Source organism: Leptodactylus fuscus, chromosome 10 (genome assembly GCF_031893055.1).
Source record: "Leptodactylus fuscus isolate aLepFus1 chromosome 10, aLepFus1.hap2, whole genome shotgun sequence".
Classification (NCBI taxonomy): domain Eukaryota; kingdom Metazoa; phylum Chordata; class Amphibia; order Anura; family Leptodactylidae; genus Leptodactylus; species Leptodactylus fuscus.
The window spans coordinates 82233707-82258507 of NC_134274.1; positions in this window are offsets into that span (position 1 = coordinate 82233707).

Consider the following 24801-nt stretch of genomic DNA (forward strand, 5'->3'; position numbering starts at 1 on the left):
CGACTAACCACCTTCAAACAAACACCATGACATTTATCTTGAAGAAACTCGTTCCTTGGGAGGGAGGGCGGGGGCTTGATTGTAGAATTTTCTTCACGAATGACCCGAACAGCTGATATAGCAGGTATTTATATTTAAATTTCCCGCCACAAAAAAGTCAAAATCCAATCAGCTGATGAGACCTGAATCAGCTGATCTCTAGCCACGCCCATTTCGAAGATTCTAGAAGGTCTCATCAGCTGATCAGAGTTCACCTTTACCCTACTTTCTTACTTGAGGTGAATTCAAATTTTGGCGGGAATATTAACCCTTTCTTTCAATACTGTAAAAAACTGTACCTCACTTCCCTGAGGAGAAATATAAGATTTTATTATAAAAGTATTAAACCTTATGCTGGAACCACACTACCATGAGTCCCCCAGAGCTATTCAGCTCCGTGGGGGCCCCCCCATGGCAGTATAGGTCCCAATATGCATAAATAAAATATAACTTAAAACCCATAAATATAAATTTAATTAAAATATGTCTAACTTATTGAAATAAAAACACAAGACAACTGAAATTTCATTTGTGGATGTTAATTGGCCACGGTGTTTATTTAAGGTTAACAAATAACAATAAATAATTTAATCAATAAATAATTAAATAACTGAATAAATAAATAATTAATAAATAAATAATTTTAAAATAACCAAATCCATAAATTCAACTTCTCAATAAAGACAATAAAACCAAGTCCAATCAGCCAAAGCTGATCGACTAACCCACAGGCCAGGAATTAAAAATTCCTGGCACCTCCAAAACACCGTAGCCACCTATCAATAATATTCTGTAATCCTACATTGAAGATATCATTCCCTATTTCCGATAAATGTATACCATCAACTCTGTACATACCTACCAAAAGACCCTCCAGGTCTGTGTGCCTGTAAGAGAAACCATTTAAACTAGGCATAAACCGCGACATTGCTCTGTTTATTCTCTTTCTTATTTTATCATAAAACTTCCCTGTTTTTCCACTCCAAACTAGACGAGGAATAATCTCGGAAAAAACTAAGACAGCCTGAGGTAACAGGCACTTAATTATGGCTAAATCACGTCTCATCTCCCAGAGCAATGTCGCAGTTCGAACCTTGGCTACATCGTTACCACCACAATGGATTATTACTAAATCAGGAAATGGGAAAACATTCAACAATAATTTAACTTCTTCAACAATACTCTTCCATTTCAAACCCCTAATACCATGCCAATAGATAGAAAGTTCCTTTGAGAATGCCAGATTCGCTGAATAGCTTCTTCTTGAAGCTCGTTCCTTTGCCCAAAAGATAAAAGAGTGCCCTAAGATCCAGACGGTCAATAAGGCACCTATTTAAGAGAAATACAATTAATTATTTGACATACAGCTCAGGGCGAATATACAATTTACATCTTTTTGAATTCCACCGGCCTATTCTTTTTATGATTGACTCATCAATCCCTGCATTAGCTGCTTCAGTAGCCGCTCCTATCCTAAACGAATGTGTAGTAAACCTGAATTCAGACAGGCCTAATGCCGCTAGTGATTTTTTTAATAACGCTGAAAATTGAAATTTAGTGAGGGGTTTTAAATTAGAATGTATTAGGAAGGCACCGGGACTACTTGGTCTTATCTCTAACCAGGAGCGAACAATATGTACCGGGCAAACTTTCATATCCTGTAGACACGACAAAGTTAATGACTGACCTCTACCTGCTTGGTCCATTTTAGATTTCCTTATTAAAATATTAATATCATTCTGGCGCACTTGTACATCTGAAATTAGTAGAGGCGAAATAGCATGAGTATTGTAAGCAACCAACTCACCTATCCTTAGTGCGGCGAAGAAAGCTACAACAAAAGCTGTTTTAAATAGACATGTCTCAAAGTTATCTTTACAAACCTGAGGTAAAATATCGCATAAATCACATAAAATTTTAAAGGATATCGGTCTTCTATTATCTGGTCTGGAAAGCTTCCTTCCGTACCCTTTTACCAACTGCTTGATAGGAAAAAGACTTAACAATGGATCTTCACCATTTAGTTTCAAGAAAAATGAAATACCTGAAATATATTTCAACACTGTGGATACCGCTTTTCCTTTTTCACACAAGCTATTAACAAAGAACAATTTAAAACTTGTATCCGCGTGCCAGCAACTGACTTTATTTGAATCACAAAACAAAGACCACTCTTTCCAAGCAGCAGCATATTCAGACCAAGTACGAGTACTAACTGAATTTCTGATATTACCTATTATTGATCCCAAATCAGATCCCACAAATGATTGGGGCAAGGTGTTCCCTTTGAAACCGCTTCCGGTGCCAAGATCTTGAAATTTTCCCACTGACGGCGAGAAATGGCATCAGCTATTAAATTTTTCTTGCCTTCCAAATATTTGGCTTTAATCCATATGTTAAATTTAAGACAAATTAAAACTAAATGCCTAAGTAACCGTGAAGTAAAAACGCACTTGGAGGAAAGCGTGTTAATCGCAAACAAAACACCTTTATTGTCAGTATGTAATAAAATTCTTTTGTTTTTAAATTCCTTACCCCAAATCACCACCGCTACTACCACAGGGAAAAGTTCTAACACAACTATATTCTTTGTTATGTTATTCGATATCCAAGACAATGGCCAACATTCACCAGACCATTGATTCTGAAAAAATGCTCCATATCCTACACTGCCTGCTGCATCAGTAAATAAATTTAAAGATTCAGCTGATTGAAAATCATCTTGAAAGCAACTTTTACCATTGTATTGATCTAAGAATTCCAACCATATACCTAAATCATCCTTAAGTGCTCTTGTTAACCTTATGTGACTCCTAGGTGATTTTAACCCTTTTGTGGAATGATACAGACTTTTGCAGAAAACCCTACCCATGGGCATAACACGAGTGGCAAAGTTCATTAAACCTAGCAACGACTGCATTTCTTTCAGTGTTGTCTTATTTTTTGCAAGCATTTCAATAATTGCTACCTTTAATCTCAATAATTTATCCGACGGTAGTCTAAATTCCATTCTAATCGTATCAATAACTATACCCAAAAATTCTAATTCATTACAAGGGTAGACTGTTTTATCCAAAGCAAGTGGTACACCAAAAAGCTCACAAATCTCAATGAACTTGGTAAGAAGGTCCAAACACAACTGTGATTCAGCATCACCAATAAAGAGAAAGTCGTCCAAATAATGGAGGACGCCCCCATTAACCAAACTACTAACTACCCAATGTAAGAAACTAGAAAATAATTTGAAATAAAAACAAGATAAAGAAAAACCCATGGGTAACATCATGTCATAAAAGAAGAAACCATCAAAAAACAAACCCAACGAACTATAACCTTTTGGATCAACCGGTAACAAACGAAATGCAGACTTTATATCTGCCTTAGCCAACAGTGCACCCTGTCCAGCTTTTTTTTAACAGAGGCACGACATCATCAAATGAAGCGTACTTCACAGATGCTAAGGAGCTGTCGACTTCATCGTTCAACGAATCCCCTGGAGGATACGATAAATGATGTATCAACCTGTAAGCTCCAACTTCCCTCTTAGGGACAATTCCCAAGGGGGAAATCCTAAAGTTAGTAAAAGGAGGGTTAACAAAAGGTCCAGCGATTCTACCAGCCTGAACCTCTTTTAGTAACTTATCACGAACTATGTCTGTAAACTTATCAACTGATTTTAAATTATTATAACATTTACAACCTAAGCCTCTAAACTCCAGAACAAAGAACCCTTTTGAAAAACCAACCATTAACAATTCAGCTTTCCGCTTGTCTGGATAATTGCTTAACCAGGGGAGCATTTTTTCCAGCTTCACCGGAGTCGATGCTTTTGGACAACAACTCCCTAGTACTTGGTTGCTGTTGACCAGCCTGCATCCTTTTGAAACATTTTGATACTGGATGAGTGCCTGAACAAAACGAACACTCGTGTTTGTATCGACAGTTATTTGCCCATTTGCAAGTAGAGTCGTTGAAAGCAAAACAAACTCCCTTTTTAAAAGGTGTCTGCGATGCATTACCTGACTTCACTGGCTGAGACGTCCTCTGTGGAATCATCAAATTGATCCACAAACCAACGTCCTTAACTCCCCATTTTAAGCTTGGATGAACTGCAAGTTTCTGACGAAACATCTCGTCATAAGCGAACCATGCAGAACCTCCAAAATTCCTGTAAGCTTCCAGCACGATGTCGACGTGCTGGAACAAACCACTACATATGTTTGGAAATTTCTCACCCAAGACAGCAGAGTAAATACAGAAACCCTGAAGCCAGTTATTAAACGAACGGGGAGCAACACGCTTACGCTCCTCGTCTTTTTCATCTTTCTTGTCCCCGCGCAAGATTGATTCTCTTGCTGAGGGCAACAAAGATAAAATGTCAACAAACTCTAATTTCCATATTTTTTCTTTTATTGTGTTACTTAAATGAAATCCTAATGGAGAAAGTTCACATGAAATGGCCTCCTTTGCGCACGTCTCGGCCACTCCGCTGCCCTTCTCCAATACTGGGAGACGATTCGAAATGGGCGTTGAAGTAGCCGACACCGGTGCGCCAGGACACCATACATTATACAATAAAGGATTAAAATCATTTAGTGCTGCATTACTTTCTATATTAGGTATAACTTCCTTTGCGCATGCCTCTTTTACTCCACTGCCCGTCCCCAACACCGGGGAATCTGGTAAAGTGGGCCTGGAAGTAACGGACGCCGATGCACTGGGAAGACATTCATTATTCACAGCATTAACATTTCTTGACATATTAACAAAACTATTCATAAATGAAAAGAAATGCATAAACATATCATTATTAATAGGGACAGACAACATGGATTGGCTCTCACCCGTCTGTGAAGCACTGGACCCTTCACCTCTGCTGCCTGTCGCTGCTGCTTGTCTCTGCTCCCCAGCTGAGGTCCTCTGGCCTGTCCTGCTTCTCTCTTCAGGCCGCTGCCCACGTTGTAGGCTCTTCTGCCTCCTTGAAGCTGCGTCGTCTGCGGTGTGTCTGGATGCCCCGCCTCTGTCTTCTTCGGGCGGCGGAAGGACCGCCCACCACCCTGCTGCTTCAGACGCCGGCTTACCACTGCCGGCCGCCCTGCTTTGACGGCGCCGAGCTCCTCCCCCGCTGCGGCTCTGGGAAGGAGGGGGAGGCGTGTATGCGCGCCGGCTCTTTCTAGCTCTTTTGCTAGCCGGGCGCCACGCCTCCTCGCTCCCCCTCCCTTCAACCACACCGGAGACGTCACCCAGCAGCGCCGCTTCCTCTTCCTCCGGAACTCCGACAGAGAGGATGTCGGCCTCGTCTTCCCTCGGGTCTTCAGCTCCTGCCGTGGCAAGCTCTTCGGCTCCCTCCTCCGCATCTTCATCTTCCCTCGCCGCTCCTTCTTCAGCTCCCGCTGCCGCCGCTCCTTCACTGAGGCAGCGCCTCAGCCACTGCTCACCGCCGGCGGACTCCGCTCTCCTCAGAAGCTGGTGCAGGAGATCTTCCATGGCTTGATTGTAGAATTTTCTTCACGAATGACCCGAACAGCTGATATAGCAGGTATTTATATTTAAATTTCCCGCTACAAAAAAGTCAAAATCCAATCAGCTGATGAGACCTGAATCAGCTGATCTCTAGCCACGCCCATTTCGAAGATTCTAGAAGGTCTCATCAGCTGATCAGAGTTCACCTTTACCCTACTTTCTTACTTGAGGTGAATTCAAATTTTGGCGGGAATATTAACCCTTTCCTTCAATACTGTAAAAAACTGTACCTCACTTCCCTGAGGAGAAATATAAGATTTTATTATAAAAGTATTAAACCTTATGCTGGAACCACACTACCATGAGTCCCCCAGAGCTATTCAGCTCCGTGGGGGCCCCCCCATTCTTCCCTTCTTGTTGATGCCGATCTTTGTGTTCTCAGTATTATCGCCATTTCTTCATTCTAGTCCAAGCACCTGTAAAAGAAGGACGATATAAGGTCAGTGGGGTATATATATGTGCCCCCTCCATATACAGTGACAGTCCCATGTACCCAAATATATAATGGCAGACATATACCCCCATACAGTAATATACATGTGCCCCCTCCATATACAGTGACAGACCCATGTACCTATACATATAATGGCAGACATATACCGCCATACAGTGATATACATGTGCCCCCTCCATGTACAGTGCCAGTCCCATGTACCCATATATATAATAGCAGACATATACCCTCATACAGTGATATACATGTGCTCCCTCCATATACAGTGACAGATACATGCACCCATATATATAATGGCAGACATATACCCCCATACAGTGATATACATGTGCCCCCTCCATATACAGTGACAGGCCAATGTACCCATATATATATATATATATATATATATATATATATATATATATATATATATATAATGGCAGACATATACCGCCATACAGTGATATACATGTGCCCCCTCCATATACAGTGACAGACCCATGTACCCATATATATAATGGCAGACATATACCCCATACAGTGATATACATGTGCCCCCTCCATATACAGTGACAGACCCATGTACCCATATATATAATGGCAGACATATCCCCCCATACAGTGATATACATGTGCCCCTCCATATACAGTGACAGACCCATGTACCCATATATATAATGGCAGACATATACCGCCATACAGTGATATACATGTGCCCCCTCCATATACAGTGACAGACCCATGTACCCATATATATATATAATGGCAGACATATCCCCCCATACAGTGATATACATGTGCCCCCTCCATATACAGTGACAGACCCATGTACCCATATATATAATGGCAGACATATACCCCCATACAGTGATATACATGTGCCCCCTCCATATACAGTGACAGACCCATGTACCCATATATATAATGGCAGACATATCCCCCCATACAGTGATATACATGTGCCCCCTCCATATACAGTGACAGACCCATGTACCCATATATATAATGGCAGACATATACCCCCATACAGTGATATACATGTGCCCCCTCCATATACAGTGACAGACCCATGTACCCATATATATAATGGCAGACATATACCGCCATACAGTGATATACATGTGCCCCCTCCATATACAGTGACAGACCCATGTACCCATATATATAATGGCAGACATATACCGCCATACAGTGATATACATGTGCCCCCTCCATATACAGTGACAGACCCATGTACCCATATATATATATATATAATGGCAGACATATCCCCCCATACAGTGATATACATGTGCCCCCTCCATATACAGTGACAGACCCATGTACCCATATATATAATGGCAGACATATACCCCCATACAGTGATATACATGTGCCCCCTCCATATACAGTGACAGACCCATGTACCCATATATATAATGGCAGACATATCCCCCCATACAGTGATATACATGTGCCCCCTCCATATACAGTGACAGACCCATGTACCCATATATATAATGGCAGACATATACCCCCATACAGTGATATACATGTGCCCCCTCCATATACAGTGACAGACCATGTACCCATATATATAATGGCAGACATATACCGCCATACAGTGATATACATGTGCCCCCTCCATATACAGTGACAGTCCCATGTACCCATATATATAATGGCAGACATATCCCCCCATACAGTGATATACATGTGCCCCCTCCATATACAGTGACAGACCCATGTACACATATATATAATGGAAGACATATACCCCCATACAGTGATATACATGTGCCCCCTCCATATACAGTGACAGACCCATGTACCCATATATATAATGGCAGACATATACCGCCATACAGTGATATACATCTGCCCCCTCCATATACAGTGACAGTCCCATGTACCCATATATATAATGGCAGACATATCCCCCCATACAGTGATATACATGTGCCCCCTCCATATACAGTGACAGTCCCATGTACCCATATATATAATGGCAGACATATCCCCCCATACAGTGATATACATGTGCCCCCTCCATATACAGTGACAGACCCATGTACCCATATATATATATAATGGCAGACATATCCCCCCATACAGTGATATACATGTGCCCCCTCCATATACAGTGACAGACCCATGTACCCATATATATAATGGCAGACATATACCCCCATACAGTGATATACATGTGCCCCCTCCATATACAGTGACAGACCCATGTACCAATATATATAATGGCAGACATATCCCCCCATACAGTGATATACATGTGCCCCCTCCATATACAGTGACAGACCCATGTACCCATATATATAATGGCAGACATATACCCCCATACAGTGATATACATGTGCCCCCTCCATATACAGTGACAGACCCATGTACCCATATATATAATGGCAGACATATACCGCCATACAGTGATATACATGTGCCCCCTCCATATACAGTGACAGTCCCATGTACCCATATATATAATGGCAGACATATACCGCCATACAGTGATATACATGTGCCCGCTCCATATACAGTGACAGACCCATGTACCCATATATATAATGGCAGACATATACCCCCATACAGTGATATACATGTGCCCCCTCCATATACAGTGACAGACCCATGTACCCATATATATAATGGCAGACATATACCGCCATACAGTGATATACATGTGCCCCCTCCATATACAGTGACAGACCCATGTACCCATATATATAATGGCAGACATATACCGCCATACAGTGATATACATGTGCCCCCTCCATATACAGTGACAGACCCATGTACCCATATATATAATGGCAGACATATACCCCCATACAGTGATATACATGTGCCCACTCCATATACAGTGACAGACCCATGTACCCATATATATAATGGCAGACATATACCCCCATACAGTGATATACATGTGCCCCCTCCATATACAGTGACAGACCCATGTACCCATATATATAATGGCAGACATATCCCCCATACAGTGATATACATGTACCCCCTCCATATACAGTGACAGACCCATGTACCCATATATATAATGGCAGACATATACCCCCATACAGTGATATGCATGTGCCCCCTCCATATACAGTGACAGACCCAGGCTCACATATTGGTAATTGCCCCCATTCCCTCCTTCCTGTTCCCCTTTGTTGCCCAATAAGCAGGACAGTGTCCCTGACCGATCCTCCCCCTCTGAGGACCACTAAGGTCCTGAGGACGGCCTCTCTCGCTCCCCCTAATAATTACCCGCCCGCACCCCACTGTCATGGCTACAGGGGCAGAAGTCATTAGACTGCCCCCAATATAATCCATGGGCCGCCCAACTGAGCCCTGGGTAACCCAGTGAGGGGACAGGTGACCTCTACCCCAGCTCTCACCTGTCTTGCATGGATCCTCCAGACACAAATGGAGACTTCCTGCTCCTCCTAAATCCTGCAGTAACTGTGACGTCCTTCTGGTCAAGGCTCGGCTGTTCCTGGACAGACTTCTCCCTCCTCCTCCCTCCTCACAAGCAGGACACCTCAGTACTGGAGATCTTGATGGAGCGATTGCTTGATCTTGTGGGCTGAAAATGGCCGCCTTACTGGTCCTGGTTTCCATGGAATGACTGTGACAAGCCGAGTGATGGAAGTGTGACACTGTGATCTCATGATGTGATCAGTCCTGAGATTCTGATGAGCCCCTGCTGTCCTGTACTAGGCCGCAGCCTGAGCTGTAGTAAGCATGACACCGAGCATGAGCCGCCCCACAGCTTGTATAGGAAATAGCCTAATAATAATAATAATAATAATAATAATAATAATAATAATAATAATAATAATACAGGTTATGTCTATAGCGCCAGACACCCACCAACCAAACAACAGCAGACAACCACCAAACCAAAAACACCAACAGATGATAACCAAGGCCGAAATAAAGGCGACCACAGAGGCAAACAGAGAGCGGTACATTGAAGAATGGAGAAACGAAATAAATAACTCCAAGAAACTCACCGTGTACCAATCCCTACAAAGGGACTACACCATGGCCACCTACCTGGAGAGAATACGCCACCCCAAGCACAGACAGACCCTGAGCCGGTACAGACTGAGCGCCCACAACCTAGAGATAGAGACGGGGCGATACAGGCAGACGTACAAGCCACGGGAGAAGAGACTGTGCCAGCACTGTGACCAGGGGGCCCTAGAAGACGAGACCCACTTCCTGCTACACTGCACCAAATACTCAGCTGTGAGGGCCGTCTACTACCAAAGACTCTCTGCCCACATCCCAGACTTCATATCTGCAGACGAGAAGAGGAAACTCTACATCCTACTGGGAGAAGAAGAGGCCACTGTGGAGATCGCTGCCCAATACGTGTCCAGCTGTCACCAAATAAGAGGAAGACGAGACTCCACGGACTGTTATATTTATCCCAATACACCCGCCCCACCCCACCCCACCCCACCCTCCCCATATAGCAGTCACCAACGAAGAGGAAGATGAAACTCCATGGACTGTTATACCCCAAACCACCCACCCCACCCCCACCACTCACCCACCCGAGTCCAACTCCCCCCCCCCCCCCACTTTACTAGCTTTGGCAATGCCAAATATCTATTCAGACGTGCCAATAAAGCTTTTTTTATTTGATTTGATTTAGCGCCAACATATTCCGCAGCGCTGTACAATGTGTCTGCCATTATATATATGGGTACATGGGGCTGTCACTGTATATGGAGGGGGCACATGGATATCACTGTATGGGGGTATATGTCTGCCATTATATATATGGGTACATGGGTCTGTCACTGTATATGGAGGGGGCACATGTATATCACTGTATGGCGGTATATGTCTGCCATTATATATATGGGTACATGGGTCTGTCACTGTATATGGAGGGGGCACATGTATATCACTGTATGGCGGTATATGTCTGCCATTATATATATGGGTACATGGGTCTGTCACTGTATATGGAGGGGGCACATGTATATCACTGTATGGGGGTATATGTCTGCCATTATATATATGGGTACATGGGTCTGTCACTGTATATGGAGGGGGCACATGTATATCACTGTATGGGGGGATATGTCTGCCATTATATATATGGGTACATGGGTCTGTCACTGTATATGGAGGGGGCACATGTATATCACTGTATGGCGGTATATGTCTGCCATTATATATATGGATACATGGGTCTGTCACTGTATATGGAGGGGACACATGTATATCACTGTATGGGGGTATATGTCTGCCATTATATATATATGGGTACATGGGTTTTTCACTGTATATGGAGGGGGCACATGTATATCTGTTAAATATCTTGTATTTGCCGGTGAGACTTGTGTCCACTGTTAAATATCCGTACCTGGCCTTGAAATTGTGGGATAGACTTATGTCACGTGTTGTAGGCCTTATCCACGATAGGAAGAAGTCAGCTTGTTATAAATCAGTGTAGAGGTTTATTAATATCTTGAAGGAAAACACAGGAACAGGGAAAATGTCCAAATAACACAAATATCAGTCAATTGTCAATAGCTTACATCTTCAGAGAAGTTAAATCATCTGGATATCTTGTAGTTACAGCTTGGTTCATGCTTGTCATCTGGTCTGGTCATCTGGGATATTCACGACATCTTGTCCAGGATGACAGAGAGGGATGGCAGACAGACCTGCCATAGATTCCCCATGGATTCCCCTCATGGATGACGACGACGACGTGTGTGTCTGTCACTCATTTATGTTCATGAGAGTGGGTGTTACCTTCCATCTTGTAGCTATGTAAGGAGATTTCTACTATGGTGCACTCTAACCGCACCCATGTACCCAAAATACAACAGATATGATGTCAGTAGAGTGTTAACCCCATGTCTGCTAGAGAATATTGTAAATATATAATATTTAACAATATCACTGTATGGCAGTATATGTCTACCATTATATATATGGGTACATGGGACTGTCACTGTATATGGAGGGGGCACATGTATATCACTGTATGGGGGTATATGTCTGCCATTATATATATGGGTACATGGGTCTGTCACTGTATATGGAGGGGGCACATGTATATCACTGTATGGGGGTATATGTCTGCCATTATATATATGGGTACATGGGTCTGTCACTGTATATGGAGGGGGCACATGTATATCACTGTATGGGGGTATATGTCTTCCATTATATATATGGGTACCTGGGTCTGTCACTGTATATGGAGGGGGCACATGTATATCACTGTATGGGGCTATATGTCTGCCATTATATATATATGGGTACATGGGTCTGTCACTGTATATGGAGGGGGGCACATGTATATCACTGTATGGGGGTATATGTCTGCCATTATATATATGGGTACATGGGTCTGTCACTGTATATGGAGGGGGCACATGTATATCACTGTATGGGGTATATGTCTGCCATTATATATATGGGTACATGGTCCTGTCACTGTATATGGAGGGGGCACATGTATATCACTGTATGGGGGTATATGTCTGCCATTATATATATAGATACATGGGTCTGTCACTGTATATGAAGGGGGCACATGTATATCACTGTATGGGGGTATATGTCTGCCATTATATATATGGGTACATGGGTCTGTCACTGTATATGGAGGGGGCACATGTATATCACTGTATGGGGGGATATGTCTGCCATTATATATATATGGGTACATGGGTCTGTCATTGTATATGGAGGGGGCACATGTATATCACTGTATGGGGGTATATGTCTGCCATTATATATATAGATACATGGGTCTCTCACTGTATATGGAGGGGGCACATGTATATCACTGTATGGGGGTATATGTCTGCCATTATATATATATGGGTACATGGGTCTGTCACTGTATATGGAGGGGGCACATGTATATCACTGTATGGCAGTATATGTCTGCCATTATATATATATGGGTACATGGGTCTGTCACTGTATATGGAGGGGGCACATGTATATCACTGTATGGGGGGATATGTCTGCCATTATATATATGGGTACATGGGTCTGTCATTGTATATGGAGGGGGCACATGTATATCACTGTATGGGGGTATATGTCTGCCATTATATATATAGATACATGGGTCTCTCACTGTATATGGAGGGGACACATGTATATCACTGTATGGCGGTATATGTCTGCCATTATATATATAGATACATGGGTCTCTCACTGTATATGGAGGGGGCACATGTATATCACTGTATGGGGGGATATGTCTGCCATTATATATATGGGTACATGGGTCTGTCATTGTATATGGAGGGGGCACATGTATATCTCTGTATGGGGGTATATGTCTGCCATTATATATATAGATACATGGGTCTCTCACTGTATATGGAGGGGGCACATGTATATCACTGTATGGGGGTATATGTCTGCCATTATATATATGGGTACATGGTCCTGTCACTGTATATGGAGGGGGCACATGTATATCACTGTATGGAGGTATATGTCTGCCATTATATATATGGGTACATGGGTCTGTCATTGTATATGGAGGGGGCACATGTATATCACTGTATGGGGGGATATGTCTGCCATTATATATATGGGTACATGGTCCTGTCACTGTATATGGAGGGGGCACATGTATATCACTGTATGGGGGTATATGTCTGCCATTATATATATGGGTACATGGGTCTGTCATTGTATATGGAGGGGGCACATGTATATCACTGTATGGGGGGATATGTCTGCCATTATATATATGGGTACATGGGTCTGTCATTGTATATGGAGGGGGCACATGTATATCACTGTATGGGGGGATATGTCTGCCATTATATATATATGGGTACATGGGTCTGTCACTGTATATGGAGGGGGCACATGTATATCACTGTATGGAGGTATATGTCTGCCATTATATATATGGGTACATGGGTCTGTCATTGTATATGGAGGGGGCACATGTATATCACTGTATGGGGGGATATGTCTGCCATTATATATATATATGGGTACATGGGTCTGTCACTGTATATGGAGGGGGCACATGTATATCACTGTATGGGGGTATATGTCTGCCATTATATATATATATATGGGTACATGGGTCTGTCACTGTATATGGAGGGGGCACATGTATATCACTGTATGGGGGATATGTCTGCCATTATATATATGGGTACATGGGTCTGTCATTGTATATGGAGGGAGCACATGTATATCACTGTATGGGGGTATATGTCTGCCATTATACAGTATATATATATATATATATATATATATATATGGGTACATGGGTCTGTCACTGTATATGGAGGGGGCACATGTATATCACTGTATGGGGGTATATGTCTGCCATTATATATATATGGGTACATGGGTCTGTCACTGTATATGGAGGGGGCACATGTATATCACTGTATGGGGGTATATGTCTGCCATTATATATATATGGGTACATGGGTCTGTCACTGTATATGGAGGGGGCACATGTATATCACTGTATGGGGGTATATGTCTGCCATTATATATATGGGTACATGGGTCTGTCACTGTATATGGAGGGGGCACATGTATATCACTGTATGGGGGATATGTCTGCCATTATATATATGGGTACATGGGTCTGTCACTGTATATGGAGGGGGCACATGTATATCACTGTATGGGGGTATATGTCTGCCATTATATATATGGGTACATGGGTCTGTCACTGTATATGGAGGGGGCACATGTATATCTCTGTATGGGGGTATATGTCTGCCATTATATATATATGGGTACATGGGTCTGTCACTGTATATGGAGGGGGCACATGTATATCACTGTATGGGGGATATGTCTGCCATTATATATATTGGTACATGGGTCTGTCACTGTATATGGAGGGGGAACATGTATATCACTGTATGGGGGGATATGTCTGCCATTATATATATGGGTACATGGGTCTATCACTGTATATGGAGGGGACACATGTATATCAATGTATGGGGGTATATGTCTACCATTATATATATGGGTACATGGGTCTGTCACTGTATATGGAGGGGGCACATGTATATCACTGTATGGGGTATATGTCTGAATTTTTTTCCGGCTTCCCAGTACATTGTACAGAATCTATAATGGTGGCATCATGAAGAAAAATTTGTCCCTCAAATATTAAGACCTCATATGGCTCTGAGAGCGGAGAAATAAAAAAGTTATGGGGTTTGGAAGGGGGGAGTCAAAAACGAAAATCAAAAAATGTTGTTGACGGAAAAGGGTTAAAACTAAAAAGTAGCAGAGGCCCACTAAGGTCCAGGGCCCAGTAGAAACCAGTCTCGAGGCCAGCATTGGACTGGCCCACTGGAGGACCGTAAGATCCTCTGATGGACCCAGGCAGGGCCCCGGCCACATCACTAAGGGATGGGGCCTGGTGTTGTGTCATGTGCCACTGGGTCCCTTTCCAATAAAAGCCTGCCCAGGAAAGGTGAGTAACATTAACAAACATTTCTACTCCCCTCTCCTGGGAGTCTGGCATCATCTCCTGGCCATTTCCAGCTTACGGTTGATGTCGCTCATCCCTGGGGGAAGGGGGTCACTGTTGAGGCCTGTGACTGGGCCTCAACAGTTTCATGGGGCTCACTGGCGTTATAACATCCCAATCACAGGTCTCAGTGTGACTCCCGGAACACGTGACATCAGCCAAAGAAGAGGAAGCTGGAGACAGTGGAACAGCGAAAGGATGCCCAGGGGAGGTAAGGAAGGTAACTAGAACTCTTATTTTATTATACTAGGGGCCCTTTGAGGAGCATATTATATTGTGTGGGGCCATTATGGAGCATTATGGTAGGGGGGCCCCTCTATAGAGCATACTATGTAGTGGGACACTGTGTGGAGCCTATTATGCTGTGCTGGGCTGCTGAGGAGCATATTATACTCTGTGGGGCCACTGTGGAGCATTATACTATAGGGGGGATTTGGGGAGATTTTATATTGTATGGGGGTCACTGTCGAGTAATACATACCATATATGGCCACTGTGTGGAGTTATTGGGGTATGCACTGTATTATAGGGGGTGATGATACTGAAAAAATTCTGAAATGTACAGCACTGGTTCCAGATAGTCAGCACAGTAACATGTCAGTGAAGGAGCCGTGGTGTAGGCTATTAGCAGGAGGCTGTTGGTGGCCCCCAGATCAAGTTCTTCAGGTGGACCCTAGGCACTTGAGTTTGATACTGTTTCAGGCTGAGCATCTATGTAGTGGCCAAAGTGTGACTTAGAATTATTTGGACATGTTATCAGGACGGGATTTATTTATAGGATTTTTCTGATGAATGTACAATTTTACCTGCAGAACCAGGTGGCCAATAAGATGATTTTATCAACTGTTTTCTGGGTAAAACTGCTGGTTGGCTGTAAAAATAGCAATACTGCACAGTCAGTATGTCTGCACAATGCAGGTACAGAACAGGTACACAGTGCACATCCCAAAATAAATGCAATTTTTAACAATAGTTTCCTTGGGGGAGTATAAATGTGTTTGACATGCAGTGCAAATTTTCTGGGTAAGCAAGGGACAAAAATTTCAGAAATTTCTGAAAATGTCCTTGTTTCAGCTGCCAATGTTACATGTTCAAGGGTCCTGGCTGACAGAGGCCATTGACAGATAAGTTGGCTGCTGGTGACATGCATGGATCAACTGGGTCCTCCAAAAGGACAGCCTTCCTCTATGTAAGAGACCCCACCATGATGCCTGTATAACCTAGGCCGGGGCCAGATGTCACAGATTTGCTGAGAACACACGTGTTTACATGTCAGAATGAGCAGCGTGTTACTCTGTAGGAACGGAGCCTCAATCTGCAGAAGTTTACAATATAGTACAAGTGGATGTGAGGTTTTATAACCCATTCAGATCTACCATAAAAATGACACATAAATATCACAGCATGTCGTGGAGTTTCATATCTGCAGCATCTTCACTCTACTGCAGAAATCCCAGGCATTTGTTCTTATTGTGGATTCGCATTTGCTCTTGGAGGATGGTCAGAAACCGTTCTTTATTTGTGGCCAATTTGTGAGTGAGCCCATTATTCCCTTGGATGAGCCATGCAGGTCTCAGGACGCTTTATTGTTGGCACCCAATGACCCCGAAGCATGATGAGTTTACAAGTTGCAAAAGCAGTGAGACAAAAAGTCTATAGATATTTATTATCAATATACCGTATTTTTCGGACTATAAGACGCACTTTTTTCCCCCAAATTTCGGAGGAAAATGAGGGTGTGTCTTATAGTCTGAATGTGGGTGGAGGAGTGGGTTTGCAGATTGCCGCGCTACTGCCACCGCTGGTTTTCTTCAGCGGCAGGAGTGTGACAATACTGCAGGCCCTGGCAGCTAAGACACTCCCCGGCATCCGCCGGTCTATTACAGCAGATGCCGGGGACTGTCTTAGCTGCCGGGGCCTGCAGATTGCCACGCTCCTGCCGCTGAAGAAAACCAGCGGTGGCAGTAGCGCGGCCATGCTGCAAATCCGCTCCTCCTCCACAGGTCCCGGCAGTCAGTTAGCCCCCCCCCACCGGCCCCATACCTTTAGTGATGCAGGCCGGCTCCTGCACGGCGAGGCCGCAGGAGCCGACCTGTTCCGATGACAGCCGGGAGCCTAATGAAGGCTCCCAGGCCTGTCATAGATATATATTACTATCGCGGCTGGTCTAAGTCTACACTTGTATTGCCTTCTATGGGACTTGCAATCAAATGATTGCAGGTTCAAGCCCCCTAGGCGGGAGATAATTAAATAGTAAAAAAAAAAAAAAAAACACTTAAAAAAAATATAATAAAAAATAAAATAAATAAAAGTTCACCTCTTTTCCCTAGAATACATATAAAAGTATAACATTACTGTGAAACATACACATTAGGTATCCCTGTGTCTGAAAATGCCCGGTCTACTAATATTTTTATGTACAGTGAACGTCAAAATCAAAAGTGCTAAACTGCTGGGTTTTTCTCTCTGTTTTGTCTCTGAATTAAATAAAAGGTGAACTAAGCAATAAACATTTCCCAAAATGGTATAACTAAAAAGTACACCTGGCCCCACAAAAAAAACGCCCTATACATCCCCGTACAGCTGCAGGGTCACCTGTCAATGTGGCCTTGCAGCTGTTCCAAAACTACAACTCCCATATATTAAATATTTTACCATTTTTTGCCTGAAAATTTTTTTTCCCTATTTTTCACCTCTAAAACCTGGGTGCGTCTTATAGTCCGAAAAATACGGTAATCGTACTGAGCCATTAAATAAAATAAATATATGTTAGGTAAGGTGAATGGAGTAAAATATCAAATGCAAAATCAATATCGGAATCGGTGTTTTATATTCCAGACATTAAAGAGAGTTACTACAAGTGAATGAGTTAGTAATATGTGTCTTATCCTGCAATAAACAAGACCTTATACAGTAATGTGAATAGACAGATACAAAGGCCTTGTGGATAAAACAGTGTTGGCATTGAAAGGGTTAAATCCTCAGGCTGCATCATCTGTCACCATGGTAACCGCAGCCACAACCAATAGGATTGCAGGACAGGAATTAGAAAAATCAGTTATCTGCGGTCAGTTATTAGATGAGAGAAGACGTCCACGTGAGCGCTCTGCAGACCGGAGGACGCTGGTAAGTGAGCGGGATCTAATACTGAAGATCTTATGACATGACTGATCATTACACAGACTGTATTACAGGGAACACTAGGGGGCGACTGTGAGGAACTGACCAGTATTAGTCTCTCTTCACATCAGCTTCTCCCTGTTTATAGGAAACATTGACATGAATGTCTCCAGTCATTTCTAATAAGATTTCATGTGCAATGGGACACTTGTAGCTTCTCTCCCATCCCCCAGCTCCCTGTGGTAGGAAAGAGGCGACAGTATGGCCAGGACAAATGTATGAGCTCCAGTATAAGCTGGTGGGAGATCATCACATGACATCAGACGTATAACAATGTCATTACATAGGCTCCATACAGGACTCAGATTTATGGGGGAAAACCCCCGAAATATATCAATTCTGTCATATTATATCTATCTCACTGCTGCATGACTTACCATGACGGACTTCACTGGACTAGAAGATCTTCTGGTTAATTGGTTAATTGTCTCCTAATAAATAAGAGCAATGTATATTGTTATTGTGCCAGTGACTTCTATTGTACAGACACTATTCTATTAGGTCCATATCACTGCTCCTACCTGGCCCCTCCATACACCTGGCCCTGATAGAAATGCTTATTATCCCCTATTATCTTACTGTATATATCTGTAATATGTGATACAGTGACAGACGGGGGTCCCATTAGAGGACATTATAGTCACTGCTGGCCCTCTATGGATACAGAACATATGGATGCCCACTATTACTTCTACCATTGATTGTAGTGGGCTGTCACTCGCTAGTTGTTAGTTTGGCTGCTCAGAAAAGGCAACTCACCGCCATAACCATGTACAAAAGGAATTGCTGGCACTCACAGGGAATCAGGAAGAATTATGTATTTATTTACATCTAAGGGAGGGAGGAGAGAGATGTGAGGCCTGGAGGGAGAGAGGAGAGAGATGTGAGGCCTGGAGGGAGAGAGGAGAGAGATGTATGGCCTGGAGGGAGAGAGGAGAGAGATGTGAGGCCTGGAGGGAGAGAGGAGAGAGATGTGAGGCCTGGAGGGAGAGAGGAGAGAGATGTGAGGCCTGGAGGGAGAGAGGAGAGAGATGTGAGGCCTGGAGGGAGAGAGATGTGAGGCCTGGAGGGAGAGAGGAGAGAGATGTGAGGCCTGGAGGGAGAGAGGAGAGAGATGTGAGGCCTGGAGGGAGAGAGATGTGAGGCCTGGAGGGAGAGAGGAGAGAGATGTGAGGCCAGGAGGGAGAGAGATGTGAGGCCTGGAGGGAGAGAGGAGAGAGATGTGAGGCCTGGAGGGAGAGAGGAGAGAGGAGAGAGATGTGAGGCCTGGAGGGAGAGAGATGTGAGGCCTGGAGGGAGAGAGGAGAGAGATGTGAGGCCTGGAGGGAGAGAGGAGAGAAACGTGAGGCCTGGAGGGAGAGAGGAGAGAGATGTGAGGCCTGGAGGGAGAGAGAAGAGAGATGTGAGGCCTGGAGGGAGAGAGGAGAGAAACGTGAGGCCTGGAGGGAGAGAGGAGAGAGATGTGAGGCCTGGAGAGAGAGAGGAGAGAGATGTGAGGCCTGGAGGGAGAGAGGAGAGAGATGTGAGGCCTGGAGGGAGAGAGGAGAGAGATGTGAGGCCTGGAGGGAGAGAGGAGAGAGATGTGAGGCCTGGAGGGAGAGAGATATGAGGCCTGGAGGGAGAGAGGAGAGAAATGTGAGGCCAGGAGGGAGAGAGGAGAGAGATGTGAGGCCTGGAGGGAGAGAGGAGAGGGATGTGAGGTCTGGAGGGAGAGAGGAGAGAGATGTGAGGCCAGGAGGGAGAGAGGAGGGAGATGCGAGGCCTGGAGGGAGAGAGGAGAGAGATGTGAGGCCTTGAGGGAGAGAGGAGAGAGTTGTGAGGCCTGGAGGGAGAGAGGAGACTAGAGGCCTAGAGGTGTGAAGGTATTTTTATACATGCTTTATACTGCTTAAGAAATTATATTTTTCTTTGTGCAACGTTTATACATTAAGATGGCGCCTGTATCCAGTACCGCACCCAGATGCTGACGCACATGATCGTCATGTGGTTTACAAGAAAGACAGTATCATTTCCTGGGAACTCGAAAGCTAAGAGATGTTGAAATTTAACAGCCAATGACTGATCGCCAGTGTATTCGGATACAAGACGTATATGCTTACAGCCTGCCTTTTTCTTATCTTTCTTGCATTCCTGTATAAAAACTGTAACTTCCTCAATAAACCTCAGTTCTGTGTGAATAGGCATCACGCTCGTTGCATGGACTGGGATTAACCCTGACATATGTGTCAGAATTCATTCTAGTCAGCGCACACATGCATGATTGATTTGGAGCAGGTGACTGACCACTGTAAGTGACCCGTACTCTGGCGGGGGTTCTCCCTCAACAAGTGGTGCCGAAACCCGGGATCACGGCCATGGGACCACCGCGGATGACTGACCCGCGCAGGACCCTGGACGCCGGACGACGTCTCACCGACCCGAGGCCTGATCACCCTCATTAGAGTCACGGTAAGTGTATGCATATTCATATGAATATGTGTCATTTGCCTGTGACTGTCGGTGTGTCGTTGTCTGGCTGACAGGTGATCCAGTTGGATCGATTGTCCAGTCTGAGTGATACAGATAGGTGGGTCCTAGAGCCGTAGTCTGAACTTGTTTTTCCTCACTGGTATATATATATATCACCGAGTGTTCAGTCACCTGTGGTGCTGCAGATTCCAGGAAGTGAATTTCTTGCCCTCTTTGATGTAGAGTAGTGCATGTGACCTTTTGGACGATTGCAGCATTTGGTCTGGGCACGGGCCGTCAGTAAAGAGGACGGGTGCTGTAATTTACTTATTTATTGATCCCTAGCATAAGGCTGTCAGCTGGTGGATTGCTTCTGCTTATTCTTTCCTATCTGATATTGCCCAGTGACCGCAACCTTTGGTCAGCGGAGGACCTGTCAGCAAGAGTCTGAGACCGGTAAAGGTGACTTTTGTTGGTGGTTGTGGGGTCACATATCTGCCGTGCGCACGCAGATAAGCAATATCGGGACTTTGACAATGTTGTGGCTGTTCAAGAAGAAACATGTCTTGCCTGATGGGGCACAGACTGCTGTTGATTTAGTTCGAATCAGGGAGGGCAAGAAATATGTGAAAGAAGCTTTGAGAATGTATAAACTGGCTGAGGTGCCTCCTACGGGCCGATTGCAACCTAGTATGTGGAGAAAAATGTTAGAAGAGTCACGGGGAGTGTTAGAAGATAAAGGTTTGCTGGAAGCTGCCCAAGCTCATTACAGGGTCGCAAGGACTCTAGAACGTGAGGGATATGAAAATGCTGAACCTTTGTTTCTTCATTTGGTTATCTGAAACTTGATGATAAAAAGAATATGCCGAGTATAATTGCTTGTGCGCCACTGCCCTAAAATGGCGCCGAGAGTAGTGGAGATGGCTGGATCTGTGACGTCCGTAGGCAGCTGAATCCTGATTTGCAAGATGTCTGTGTAGCCTGTGGAGCTCCCCGCCCATCCCCTGTTGTCTCATCTTCCGGACCAACGCCCAGGGATGGCAGAAGTGAGGTTATGGCTGTTTCCACTGGCAGCCATGTTAGTACACCCAGACCAACATCTCCGGCCCCCACCGTCCCTCAGATCACGCCCCCTTTATCCGGTGATTCCAGTGATAGCCACATCCAGTTCCTATCACAAACCCTCAAGCCCGGAAGAGGTCAAACCCCCGGTAGCCCCCTTTCCGAGTGTCTATGCCCAGTTCAGCTATAAAAGACCTCACTGTATACCACTATTATGATGTTTAGAGGATTATACGTTCAAAACTTTGGTTGGGATCTAGTAAAGAAAAGGAAAATTGGGAAGGTCTGGTAAATTTCTCTTAACTTCAAGTATAGTTTAAGAGATTCTGAACACTTGTGGTAATTACTAGAGTGAGGTTTGCTATGAAAATAAAAAATTGCGCAAAAATATTAATGTGTAACTTTGGTGTCAGTATACTAACTGCTGTTTGAGTTTTATTCCTATTTTATTTCTGTAGAGGGCAATCAAAGCATTTCAATTGACTGCCAAGAGCTTCAAGGTCGTTTTATCTCATAGACTGCCAGATGCTGGAGGACGCGCAGAGAAGACGAAACTTGGCTTTGTGCCAGCACCACAGTCCACAGTCTATGTATTATATCCAAAGAAGTGATTTAGTACAAAAAAAAAAAAAAAAGAAAAAGGGTTAACCTGAGTAACGTATAATGACAATGGGTATACAGGGATATCCAAGCATATGATGTAAGGGTTATGTTTTGAATTATTGTTTGTCTGTTATTGTCTTTTAAACTGTTGTATCCACAAAAGAGCAAAAAGGTGATAGTGAAAAGTTTTGAATCTTCACAGCGTGGGTATGGGAGGTCACGGAGGGGGAGACGGCCACTCACCCTCTGTCGCCTCGCCAACCTACAAGTTGGGGTTTTACCTCAAGTTAAAATCTTTGTGCAAGAGTTCAAGGCACACAGAGCTTGGATTACTGGTATCATCTATGTATTACAGAGAATATTCTGATTTTTACTTGTTTGTTTATATATCTATGTGTTTATGTTTTATTTATGGGAATGGGAAATAATGAGGTGAAACTTCTTCTTTGTGTCTTATCCCATAGTTATGTGTTGAAACCTATGTTGGAATTTTATATCCCGTTGTGTTCTGCTAATTATTCTAACGTGTCTTCTTCTTGTCTAAAAATTTACCATAAGAGACCAGAATCCTTTTCCTGAGTTGACTCAGATCACGGTTATGAGGGAAGGTAACTCATCTGGTCTGTGCCGTATTTTCATCTTTGTATATTATTCTTTATAATTTGTATCATACAGAAGTGTGCACAATATCACACTAGCTTCCGTTCTCTTCTTATGTAGTCACTGATCCCACATAGAATTGTCTTAGTAAAGCATTTGGTGTTGCCTTCTTTAAAGCCGTACCCGACCCCTTAAGATAGTTGGAAAAACATATAGTGCTATAAGAGGGGTACGGTAGAAGGTTTTTCTTGTTAGGACTGTGTTGTTAGCAACATTTTGATCTTAAAAGTAAAATTTTAGGAAAATTCTGATAATCTGGAATTTTGAGACGTCCATCCAATAATCCGGAATATAGTGTGAAATTGTGTTAAACATGTATCTTAGTCAATGAGTGGTCACAATGTGTTAGATTATGTGAATCATGAAATGCATAATTGGAAGATGTTGATGTAATGAAGAGGTGCCAGAAAGTGGCATGAAACAGGAGGTTTAAGTATGTTGCCTAAGTTTAGGATGTCAAAGAGATGGAACTTGGAATGTTGAAACATAAAGTGATGTGATAATATGCACATAATAGGATGGGTATCGGATTTTAGGGTGAAGCAAGTGGAAAGATTGCTCCAGCAAGTGAAGAGATTGCGCAAGAAAGTGAACATAGGTTGAGATAAGCTGATTGAAACCAGGATTGTCCCCATTGTAGGAAAACTGTTATTGAAACTTAGAAACTCAGTAAGGTGTCCGAATTTGAAAACGTGTATGTGTATGTTGATTGATAAAAAGACGTAGCACAGATTATATTTGTCATGATGTTTGATTTTAGGAAAAAGGAAAAAGAGAGAGAAAAATTCCTTTGTGTCTATACTAAGAGAGTTAGAAGTCACTCCCATACCTGTTGTGTAGTGTTCTATGTGTATGATTGTGTTGTGTAAACAGGAGATTGATTTGATCCCTCAGTTAATGTTTCTGCTTTCTTTGCTGATATATATATGTTCTGAATATGTACCTAACTTTATTGTATTGATATTATGAGATTGTACAAATGTGTTTCTGTTTCTTTAAGAGAGATTGCTGAAGTCTGTAGTCCTACACAAGACACAGCTATGAGATACAGGGGGGGATACCCAGCCGCAGCTATGAGTGGGATGAGCAGCTATGTGAGCTGCAGCATGATAAGATCATACTGGCTCTTCTTGTATTGTCTAGCTTTGACCTTGCAGAGACTCCTGTGCCCCGTCAGACATGTATCTCTCTCACATAACATGAAGTACTTTTGGAAAAAAAAAAAAAAGGTCCAGTCCACGAACATTAAGATTGTGTTAAAGTTCATTTTTCTGACAAGTCACATTTGCTTGCTGCATTAGAAGGTTTTTGTTTTGTTTTTGTTTGTTTGTTTTTTGTT